The sequence below is a fragment of the Schistocerca nitens genome, chromosome 8, assembly GCF_023898315.1.
Source record: "Schistocerca nitens isolate TAMUIC-IGC-003100 chromosome 8, iqSchNite1.1, whole genome shotgun sequence".
Classification (NCBI taxonomy): domain Eukaryota; kingdom Metazoa; phylum Arthropoda; class Insecta; order Orthoptera; family Acrididae; genus Schistocerca; species Schistocerca nitens.
The window spans coordinates 130,240,062-130,253,001 of NC_064621.1; positions in this window are offsets into that span (position 1 = coordinate 130,240,062).

A 12,940-nucleotide genomic window follows, 5' to 3' on the forward strand; every position below is an offset into this window, starting at 1 on the left:
TTGTGATAGATGGCGCTGTAATAGTCACAAGTATATGGCCCACAATTTTAGATGAACAGTTGGTAACAGGTAGGTCTTTTATATTAAAATACAGAACGTAGGTGCGTTGAACATTTTATTTCGGTTGTTCCAATGTGATACATGTACCTTTGTGAACTTATCATTTCTGAGAACGCATGCTGTTACAGTGTGATTACCTGTAAATATCACATTAATGCAATAAATGCTCAAAATTATGTCCGTCAACCTCAATGAATTTGGCAATACGTGTTACGACATTCCTCTCAACAGTGAGTAGTTCGCCTTCCGTAATGTTCCCACATGCACTGACAATGCGCTGATGCATGTTGTCAGGCGTTGTCGCTGGATCACGATAGCAAATATCCTTCAACTTTCCCCACAGAGAGAAATCCGGGGACATCAGATCCGGTGAACGTGCGGGCCATGGTATGGTGCTTCGACGACCAATCCACCTGTCATAAAATATGCTATTCAATACCGCTTCAACGGCACTCGAGCTATGTGCCCGACATCCATCATGTTGGAAGTACATCACCATTCTGTCATGCAGTGAAACATCTTGTAGTAATATCGCTAGAACATTACGTAGGAAATCAGCATACATTGCACCATTTAGATTGCCATCAATAAAATGGGGGCCTCCCATAATGCCGCACTATACATTAACCCGCAAAGGTCGCTGATGTTCCACTTGTCGCAGCCATCGTCGATTTTCCGTTGCCCAGTAGTGCATATTATGCCGGTTTACGTTACCGCTGTTGGTGAATGACGCTTCGTCGCTAAATAGAACGCGAGCAAAAAATCTGTCATCGTCCCGCAGTTTCTCTTGTGCCCTGTGGCAGAAATGTTCACGACATTCAAAGCCGTCGTCATACAGTTCCTGGTGCATACAAATATGGTACGGGTGCAGTCGATGTTGATGTAGCATTCTCAACACCGACGTTTTTGAGATTCTCGATTCTCGCGCAATTTGTCCGCTGCTGATGTGCGGATTAGCCGTGACAGCAGCTAAAACACCTCTTGGGCATCATCATTTGTTGCAGGTCGTGGCTGACGTTTCACATGTGGTCGAAGACTTCCTGTTTGCTTAAATAACGTAACTATCCGGCGAACGGCCCGGACACTTGGATGATGTCGTCCAGGTTACCGAGCAGCATAAATAGCACGCGCCCGTTGGGCATTTTGATCACAATAGCCAAACATCAACACGATATCGACCTTCTCCGCAGTTGGTAAACGGTCCATTTTAACACGGGTAGTGTATCATTAAGCAAATACCGTCCGCACTGGCGGAATGTTACGTGATACCACGTACTTATACGTTTGTGACCATCTATCACAAAGCAAAAAAAGTTGTCCAACTAAAACATTCATATTTCTTTACGTACTATACGAATATGTAATAAAAATGGGGGTTCCTATTTAAAAAAAAACGCAGTTGCTATCCGTTTGACCTATGGCAGCGCCATCTAGCGGGCCAACCATGGCGCCATCTGGTTTCCAACTTCAAGCTAGACGAGTTTCAATCTTTGTAGTTTTTCTGTTAGATGCTTATTTCTTGAGATATTTGGCTCGGTCACAATCAATGGACCATGGTGTGTTTTGTATTCAGCATTAATGTGGTGATCTGTTGTCGCTTCAGCAAACGGTTAGCGATCAGTTACAGGCTACAATTAAATAACTTCGATTAGGCGTACTGGTCGTTTTAAAGTGCTGCAATCACACAAAACTACTTTGCCTCACAACAAGTCAAGCAATCAGTCGTATCCACTTTGCAAAGAATTAATCAGCATGAGCCCACTCATCAGTGTGACGTTGCACCCACTCTGGCGTGGATACATGTACTGATACAGTTGGAAACAGTGTCATTTAACCGTTGTTATCTCTGCTGAGTCAAGCTGTCGTAAGAGGCTTTGATATTCACGATACTGGTACTGCGACGGACATCACGTACTGTCCGGTTCCACAAGAGTTCTGTCGGGGTCAGATCTATGGATCCTGCTGGTCACTGGAGCACTTCAGCATCACCCAGACATTTCGTAGGGTCACGTGTCTTGTCTGGACGAGAACTCCTCTGTTGAGAGAAGAATTTCTGAATGTGTAGTAGTATGATTATGTGCTTGCGCCCGCGCTTGTGTGTGTGTGTGTGTGAGAGAGAGAGAGAGAGTGAGAGAGAGAGAGAGAGAGAGAGAGAGTGAGAGTGAGAGAGAGAGAGGGGGGGGGGGGGGTGGGAGAAAGTCAGAGAGACAGAGAGAGATAGAGAGAGAGAGAGAGAGAGAGAGAGAGGAGGTAGGGGGATCGCAAGACACTGAGTATGAACCTTTCTATGCGTGTTAATTTTCAGAACGTTAAAAAAACTATGTAAATAGTCGGCATGTCTCATATTTATCAATGAGAAGATATGCTGTAGTTCTAAAACTGACTCCCTTTTTGACTGGTCAGGTTCTCGACAGTTTTTATATCGTCTCCGTCTTGTCTTAACATTAACGAGGTTTATCAGTGAGTAAGACCCAAAGTTCGGAACACATCGTCTTACTGTTGTTGTTGTTGTTGTGGTCTTCAGTCCTGAGACTGGTTTGATGCAGCTCTCCATGCTACTCTATCCTGTGCAAGCTTCTTCATCTCCCAGTACCTACTGCAACCTACATCCTTCTGAATCTGCTTAGTGTATTCATCTCTTGGTCTCCCTCTACGATTTTTACCCTCCACGCTGCCCTCCAGTACTAAATTGGTGATCCCTTGATGCCTCAGAACATGTCCTACCAACCGATCCCTTCTTCTGGTCAAATTGTGCCACAAACTCCTCTTCTCCCCAATCCTATTCAGTACCTCCTCATTAGTTATGTGATCTACCCATCTAATCTTCAGCATTCTTCTGTAGCACCACATTTCGAAAGCTTCTATTCTCTTCTTGTCCAAACTGGTTATCGTCCATGTTTCACTTCCATACATGGCTACACTCCATACAAATACTTTCAGAAATGACTTCCTGACACTTAAATCTATACTCGATGTTAACAAATTTCTCTTCTTCAGAAAAGATTTCCTTGCCATTGCCAGTCTACATTTTATATCCTCTCTACTTCGACCATCATCAGTTATTTTGCTCCCCAAATAGCAAAACTCCTTTACTACTTTAAGTGTCTCATTTCCTAATCTAATACCCTCAACATCACCCGACTTAATTCGACTACATTCCATTATCCTTGTTTTGCTTTTGTCGATGTTCATCATATATCCTCCCTTCAAGACACCATCCATTCCGTTCAACTGCTCTTCCAAGTCCTTTGCTGTCTCTGACAGAATTACAATGTCATCAGCGAACCTCAAAGTTTTTATTTCTTCTCCATGGATTTTAATACCTACTCCGAAGTTTTCTTTTGTTTCCTTTACTGCTTGCTCAATATACAGATTGAATAACATCGGGGAGAGGCTACAACCCTGTCTTACTCCCTTCCCAACCACTGCTTCCCTCTCATGTCCTTCGACTCTTATAACTGCCATCTGGTTTCTGTACAAATTGTAAATAGCCTTTCGCTCCCTGTATTTTACCCCTGCCACCTTTAGAATTTTAAAGAGTGTATTCCAGTCAACATTGTCAAAAGCTTTCTCTAAGTCTACAAATGCTAGAAACGTAGGTTTGCCTTTCCTTAATCTTTCATCTAAGATAAGTCGTAAGGTCAGTATTGCCTCACGTGTTCCAGTATTTCTACGGAATCCAAACTGATCTTCCCCGAGGTCGGCTTCTACTAGTTTTTCCATTCGTCTGTAAAGCAGCTGTGGCTTATTAAACTGATTGTTCGGTAATTCTCACATCTGTCAACACCTGCTTTCTTTGGGATTGGAATTATTATATTATTCTTGACGTTTGAGGGTATTTCGCCTGTTTCATACATCTTGCTCACCAGATGGTAGAGTTTTGTCAGGACTGGCTCTCCCAAAGCCGTCAGTAGTTCCAATGGAATGTTGTCTACTCCGGGGGCCTTGTTTCGACTCAGGTCTTTCAGTGCTCCGTCAAACTCTTCACGCAGTATCATATCTCCCATTTCATCTTCATCTACATCCTCTTCCATTTCCATAATATTGTCCTCAAGTACATCGCCCTTGTATAGACCCTCTATATACTCCTTCCACCTTTCTGCTTTCCCTTCTTTGCTTAGAACTGGGTTTCCATCTGAGCTCTTGATGTTCATACGAGTGGTTCTCTTATCTCTTAAGGTCTCTTTAATTTTCCTGTAGGCCGTATCTATCTTATCCCTAGTGAGATAAGCCTCTACATCCTTACATTTGTCCTCTAGCCATCCCTGCTTAGCCATTTTGCACTCCCTGTCGATCTCATTTTTGAGACGTTTATATTCCTTTTTGCCTGCTTCATTTACTGCATTTTTATATTTTCTCCTTTCATCAATTAAATTCAATATTTTTTCTGTTACCCAAGGTTTTCTACTAGCTCTCGTCTTTTTACCTACTTGATCCTCTGCTGCCTTCACTACTTCATCCCTCAAAGCTACCCATTCTTCTTCTACTGTATTTCTTTCCCCCATTCCTGTCAATTGTTCCCTTATGCTCTCCCTGAAACTCTGTACAACCTCTGGTTCTTTCAGTTTATCCAGGTCCCATCTTCTTAAATTCCCACCTTTTTGCAGTTTCTTCAGTTTTAATCTGCAGGTCATAACCAATAGATTGTGGTCAGAGTCCACAACTACCGCCGGCCGAAGTGGCCGTGCGGTTAAAGGCGCTGCAGTCTGGAACCGCAAGACCGCTACGGTCGCAGGTTCGAATCCTGCCTCGGGCATGGATGTTTGTGATGTCCTTAGGTTAGTTAGGTTTAGCTAGTTCTAAGTTCTAGGGGACTAATAACCTCAGCAGTTGAGTCCCATAGTGCTCAGAGCCATTTGAACCACAACTACCTGTTTTAATTATTACTAGACTGTACGCACCATTTCTCTCGCAGATAGGTTAGACTTGTACGGAAGCAAGTCTGTAACGAATTCACTTACGTTCTCGATAATTAACACCTGCTATTGCTGTGAGGTAACATTGATACCCTTGCTTTAAATCTTCACAATGCCTTTTCAACGTCCATACGGTTTACTTACCATTCGATTACGCCATATAGCCTGAGACCAACTCTACTGTTCATCATTCATGATGGACACATTCGAAATGCATGCACCATAATGTATGCCTGCAGCTCTGCTACCAACGACCAAGATTCGCGTCACGACTGTGGTCGACTCACCTCCAGTTTGCAGAGTCTGTAAGATGGCAAGAACTATGCCCCTTACATGAAGTCATTAAAGGTCACCTAACTCACATTGAGTGACCGGCAAGGCACAGTGCATCTTGTAGAGGGTATAGTATGGACGTATTGGAATAATTAATGTTGGGTGATGGTTTTAAAGTAATTCACACGACATGAAAAATTTATGGAAACGCGTCGATTTACTGGAGGCTAGTTTATCCCAGGGATGTATTCAGATGACCGTGGCCGGCGGGGGAGTGGCGAAGGGAAGCGACGATGGGCAGCTCAGGGCGGCTCAAGCCCTGAGAAAGCGGTAACGGGGCGCGGCCTCCAGGTACATTAAGATAGTGAGTGGGTGGTTGACCCCATGCTGGTGTACTGGGAAGCAGACGGAGAACTTGTACCCCTGTTGATAAATGTCCGTCGTCCCGTTTTCAGTGAAACATGCGAGAAAGCTGTGCAAAGCTACGGTGGAGCGGTCAACAGAGGCCGAAATATGCGTGTTCGTGACTATAGCAACTTCACGCTGAATGCACAGTCCGCAGAGTCTGAAGTAAATCAGGTGAAGAGCGACAGAAAGAAATACGCCGGCCTCTGACGGGAACGTAGGACCAAGATAGTGAAGTACTTTCCTGGGAGTCAGAATTTCTGAGAAAATTGGTGTTTTATGCAGATGCTAACCTTGATGGGTGGCCTGGGAGGAGCTAACTAGCAGAAGTTGAGAAGAAGGGAAATTTTGTGGGAATTTATTCACTTCCCAGAGCAGGCATTGGTCGGCGCTGGGAAGCGACGCATAATTAACGCGACTTGCGTTGCAATTGGCGTAAATGATTTTGCTGGAGGGGATACCGAGGCAAAGAGCGGACTGGCAGAAGTCTCTGTGGGGGTGTCCCGTTCCCAGATTGCCTAGAGTGCGGATGTGGCGTCCTTTACTCAGCTTGCTGAAGAGAGAGTGAGCATCTCTGCAGTTTAGGACTTAGCAAATGGAACGATTGAGCTTGGAGATAGAAAGTTTTCGTTCGGCTATGTACTGAGAAAAATAGCTAGGAGTGAATAGACGAGCACAGCCTTGCAGCACCATGAGGCCGCTGACGTCCGAACTACACCGCCCTGCCATGCTGAATTCAGTGATATTGCGCTCTCTCCGGCTTGAGTTAGGCCACTGACTAATTTGTTGGATCACGTCAGCGAAGTTTCCACGAGGATTTCATGGGCCGTGTATTGTAGAATTCTTCTTGATGTTCGCACTATGCCTGGGTCAGACGAAAGGAATTAATTTTGATTGATCGCGCTTTACTCCACATAAACGCAATTTATTACCCCTGCCTGTTAGGAGAGTCATGTAATGTGATGACTGAAGGTCGTGAGTTAAAATAAATTTGTGCTAATCGACTGCATCTGTTTTCAATCAAGTAGTTGAAATCCCATGTCACTTTCTTGATTAATATTATGTTCATCATTTGCATCTGGTGTTCAATAGCTGAATATAACATCAATGTGCACCCCTTTTTAATTAAAAGGGATCAATTCTGAATCAATTAATGTCAACACTGCCACCGCAGTTCAATCAGGAGTCACAGGGCCTTATTACTTTCTTAGCGTTATCCGATATGGCGGCAGTTTTGCACTCTCCGTTGATCTGTTAGTCAATTAGCTGTGGTGGACACACTCCAAAACCAGATAAGTGACGGGTGGGGTGTTACAGTGTTAATTTTAAGAACGTTAAAAAACCATGTAAACAGTCGGCATGTTGCATATTTTTCAATGAGAAAACATGCTGTAGTTCTAAAACTGACTCCCTTTTTGACTGGTCAGGTTCTCGACAGTTTTAATATCGTCTCCGTCTTGTCTTAACATTAACGAGGTTTATCAGTGAAAAAGACCCAAAGTTCGGAACAGATCGTCTACTACCAGCGTTAATTGTTACTAAACTGTGCGCACCAGTTCTCTCGCAGATAGGTTACACTTGTACGGAAACAAGTCCGTAATGCAATCCAGTTACGTTCTCGATCATTAACACTTGCTATTGCTGCGAAGTAACATCGATACCCTTGCTTTAAATCTTCACGATGCCTTTTCAACGTTCGTAAGGATAACGTACAAGCCGGCCGGAGTGGCCGAGTGGTTCTAGGCGTTACAGTCTCGAACCGCGCGACCGCTACGGTCGCAGGATCGTATCCTGTCTCGGCATGGATATGTGTGATGTCCTTAGGTTAGTTAGGTTTAAGTAGTTCGAAGTTCTATGGGACTGACGACCTCAGACGTTAAGTCCCATAGTGCTCAGATCCATTTGAGCCATTTAACGTACCATTCGCCTACGCCACGTAGCCTGTCACCGACTGTACTGTTCATCGTTCATGATGAATGCATTCGCAATTAATGCACCACCAACGATAAAGATTCCCGTCACGACTGTGGTCGACTCACCTCCAGTCGCAGAGTCCTCACCGCCCTCTGTGTATGTGCGCAGAGAGAGACGGCTTGTTCACAGCGACATGTTCTTTGTAGGTGACTACAGCTGCTTTCAGATCTTCATTTCTTACTGATTACCCGCCTATATATCTCACTCGGTGACTGTACTCGTCCTCTTACTCTGTCCATTGGTTATACATTGAAGCGCTATAGAAACTGGTATAGCCATGCGTGTAACCAATGGCACCCCATACCATCACGCCGAGTGATACGCTAGTATGGCGATGACGAATTAACGCTTCCAATGTGCGTTCACCATGATGTCGCCAAACACGGATGCGATCATCATGATGCTGTACACAGAACTTGGATTCATCCGAAAAAATGACGTTTTGCCATTCGTGCACCCAGGTTTGTCGTTGAGTACACCATCACAGGCGCTCCTGTCTGTGATGCAGCATCAATGGTAACCGCAGCCATGGTCTCCGAGCTGATAGTCCATGCTGCTGCAAACGTCGTCGAACTGTTCGTGCAGATGGTTCTCGTCTTCCAAATGTCCGCATCTGTGGCTGCACGATCCGTTACAGCCGTGCGGATTGGGATGCAGCACGGCGTTCCGTATTACCCTCCTGAACCCACCGATTCCATTGGATCCCGACGAACGCGAGCAGCAGTGTCGCGATACGATAAACCTCAATCACGATAGGCTACAATCCGACCTTTATAAAAAGACGGAAACGTGGTGGTACGCATTTCTCCTCCTTGCACGAGGCATCACAACAACGTTTCAGCAGGCAACGCCGGTCAACTGCTGTTTGTGTATGAGAAATCGGTTGGAAACTTTACTGATGTCAGCAGGTTGTAGGTGTCACCACCGGCGCCAAGCTTATGTGAATGCTCTGAAAAGCTAATCATTTGCATATCACAGCATCTTCTTCCTGTCGGTTAAATTTCGCGTATATAGCACGTTATCTTCGTGGTGTAGCAATTTTAATGGCCATTAGTGTAATAGAAGTGTCTGGCGCAGTTGTTAGATCTGTTACTGCTGCTACAGTGACAGATTATCGAGGATTTAAGTGAGTCTGAACGTGCTGTTATACACTCCTGGAAATGGAAAAAAGAACACATTGACACCGGTGTGTCAGACCCACCATACTTGCTCCGGACACTGCGAGAGGACTGTACAAGCAATGATCACACGCACGGCACAGCGGACACACCAGGAACCGCGGTGTTGGCCGTCGAATGGCGCTAGCTGCGCAGCATTTGTGCACCGCCGCCGTCAGTGTCAGCCAGTTTGCCGTGGCATACGGAGCTCCATCGCAGTCTTTAACACTGGTAGCATGCCGCGACAGCGTGGACGTGAACCGTATGTGCAGTTGACGGACTTTGAGCGAGGGCGTATAGTGGGCATGAGGGAGGCCGGACGTGGGGCGTGAGGTCTCCACAGTACATCGATGTTGTCGCCAGTGGTCGGCGGAAGGTGCACGTGCCCGTCGACCTGGGACCGGACCGCAGCGACGCACGGATGCACGCCAAGACCGTAGGATCCTACGCAGTGCCGTAGGGGACCGCACCGCCACTTCCCAGCAAATTAGGGACACTGTTGCTCCTGGGGTATCGGCGAGGACCATTCGCAACCGTCTCCATGAAGCTGGGCTACGGTCCCGCACACCGTTAGGCCGTCTTCCGCTCACGCCCCAACATCGTGCAGCCCGCCTCCAGTGGTGTCGCGACAGGCGTGAATGGAGGGACGAATGGAGACGTGTCGTCTTCAGCGATGAGAGTCGCTTCTGCCTTGGTGCCAATGATGGTCGTATGCGTGTTTGGCGCCGTGCAGGTGAGCGCCACAATCAGGACTGCATACGACCGAGGCACACAGGGCCAACACCCGGCATCATGGTGTGGGGAGCGATCTCCTACACTGGCCGTACACCACTGGTGATCGTCGAGGGGACACTGAATAGTGCACGGTACATCCAAACCGTCATCGTACCCATCGTTCTACCATTGCTAGACCGGCAAGGGAACTTGCTGTTCCAACAGGACAATGCACGTCCGCATGTATCCCGTGCCACCCAACGTGCTCTAGAAGGTGTAAGTCAACTACCCTGGCCAGCAAGATCTCCGGATCTGTCCCCCATTGAGCATGTTTGGGACTGGATGAAGCGTCGTCTCACGCGGTCTGCACATCCAGCACGAACGCTGGTCCAACTGAGGCGCCAGGTGGAAATGGCATGGCAAGCCGTTCCACAGGACTACATCCAGCATCTCTACGATCGTCTCCATGGGAGAATAGCAGCCTGCATTGCTGCGAAAGGTGGATATACACTGTACTAGTGCCGACATTGTGCATGCTCTGTTGCCTGTGTCTATGTGCCTGTGGTTCTGTCAGTGTGATCATGTGATGTATCTGACCCCAGGAATGTGTCAATAAAGTTTCCCCTTCCTGGGACAATGAATTCACGGTGTTCTTATTTCAATTTCCAGGAGTGTAGTTGGCGCACGAGCGATGGGACACAGCATCTGCGAGATAGGCATAAAGGGATTTTCCCGTACGCCCTTTTTACTGGTGTACGTTCAATATTAGGAATCCGGTAAAACATAAAATCTCCGACACAGCTGCGGCCGAAAAAGCGCTTGCAAGAACGGGACCAACGGCGACTGAAGAGAAACGTTCAGTGTGACAGAAGTGCAACCTTTCCACAAACTGATGCAATGCTGGGCCGTCAATAAGTGTCAGAGTGCGAACCATTCAAGGAAGCATCATCGATATGGGTTTTCGGAACCGCACTTAGAGGCGCCATGTCACTGATTGAGCGGCTCCTCCCGCCGGAGATTCGAGACCTCCTTCGAGCATGGGTGTATGTGTGTTGTTCTTAGCATAAGTTAGATTAACTTAATTTAATTAGTGTGTAAGTCTAGGGACCGATAACCTCAGCAGTTTGGTCCCTTCGCAACCTCGCCTGGCCCTGTCAACATCGACATTGGACTGTTGGTGACTGGAAACATGTTGCCTGGTCGCACGAGTCTCGTTTTAAATTGTATTGATGGATATGTACGGGTATGATGACAACTTCATGAGTACATGGGCCCTGCAGGGGGTGTTCAAGCTGGTGGAGGCTCTGTAATGGTGTGGGGTGCGTGCAGTTGCAGTGATATGGGACCCCCTGATGCGTCTAGATCCGACTCTTGACAGGAGACACGTACGTAAGCATCCTGTTTGAACATCTGCTCCATTCAAGTCCATTGTGCATTCCTGTGGACTTTGGCAATTCCAGCTGGACACTGCGACACCCCACACGCGCTGTTCAGACGAGATCTCCACCCCCTCGTACTCTTACCGATGTTTGTACAGCACTGCAGGCTTCATGGTGTCAATTTCCTCCAGTACTACTTTAGACGTTAGTCGAGTCCTTGCTACGTCGTGTTGTGGCATTTCTGCGTGCTCGCGGGGCCTACACGATATTGGACAGGTGTACCAGTTTTCTTTTTGCTCTTCAGTCTGTATACGCAACACGTCGTTCATCTCTTTCTTAAGAGCCCACTGATAGCTAGATCATAACTTACCGTAATCGATAATATGACTCGGCTCAATATTTTTGCGTTTTATAGTAAAAATTTATCCTCCTATGAGCCTTAACAAATTTTCTCTTGTTAACAGTAATCGAAGTTTTTCAATGTGCTTATTAATAAATCTGTTTGGTCTCCTGTGTAGACTTAAAATCAGAAAAATAGCTCTTCCTTATCACATGTCTATTTGTTTTCTAATCTTTTACTTCGATGTGTTTGATTATGCGCATACTGAAGGTTTCCTCCCGGGATTATTTTCTTTTAGTGTTGACGTTGTACATTTACTGGTTTGGAGTACAATACCGACCAATGTGTAGGCGTACCTCTATTGCTATTCGGAACGTCGCTTCTGGTGCAGAGCTGTATTCAGGGTTGTTCGTGATTCACTGTTTTCATTTCCACCACACAGTGGATGCCATTGTCCCCGACCCACGTCATAAATATCCGCATTTTCCAGGCAGTGTATGATTTCACCTAGCTCGATGGCGTATATCACTCTAGTAAAATGGGAACAAGTACAAAGGCAACCTACGAAATCACGTATGACAATGCACGACGAAACTGACAACTAAGGGCTTAATTTATGACAAGCCGTTTTTCTGCCTGTTAGCAGCAATTATGAAACTCTGGCTTTGTGTGCATCGTGTGCATGATCAGTTCAGTTTTACAATTTTGTGAACGGATCAAATTCAACATTGGAACCGTGAACCCATATTTTTCCTCTTCATAGCCATCAATCCGTGTATGGTTTAAATCCGTTCATCGCCACGTTGTGACGGTAGCCCCCATTATGCCTCAGTACGTCATGCTGATCACAGCTTTAGTGTGTCGTTAAGATGGTTCAAATGGCTCTGAGCACTATGGGACTTAACATCTGAGGTCATCAGTCCCCTAGAACTTAGAACTACTTAAACTTAACTAACCTAAGTACATCACACACATCCATGCCCGAGGCGGGATTCGAACCTGCGACCGTAGCAGTCGCGCGGTTCCGGACTGCGCGCCTAGAACCGCTAGACCACCGCGGCCGGCGTGTCGTTAAGACATGTAGTATTAGTGCCTCCACCAGATTAATACTGGAGGACGATTTATGTGCTGTACTCTTTAACTGTCGTTGAGAAGATTATCTCGAATCTGGATTCAGCGACATAACCTTCGTTCGTGTTTAAAGATGGGGTTTATGTCTTAGCAGTGGTTAATTCCACACCAGTCGCAGCATTGGAACAGCCTTTACAAACAAGAAGAATATGTGTTACAAGTAAGGCAAAAACACGGTATTCATCGACGCATCAATTTAATCATAGCGTCTACACGTACTGTAATTATTTTTATAATGACTGTCAAATACATTGCTGGTAGTGACACCAGAACACAGTGGAATATCTCAAAAAAGAACTGGTGATTGTGTTCAAGACTTTCTTGCAAACAGAACTCAATATGTCGTTCTTGACTTAAGTCGACAGATTTAAAGGTAATTTCAGGAGTATTCCAAAAGCGTGACACAGTGCCGTTACTGTTTACAATATATATAAACGATCTACTGGAAACCTTTTGAGGTTTCGTAAGTGTAGTGAAATGCAGGAACTCCTGCAGAAAATTGGAGTCTTTAAATACACATAAATGCAACGAATTGCGCATCATAAACAGCCAAAGGAATCCACGACTGTTCGATTACACCACTGACGATGA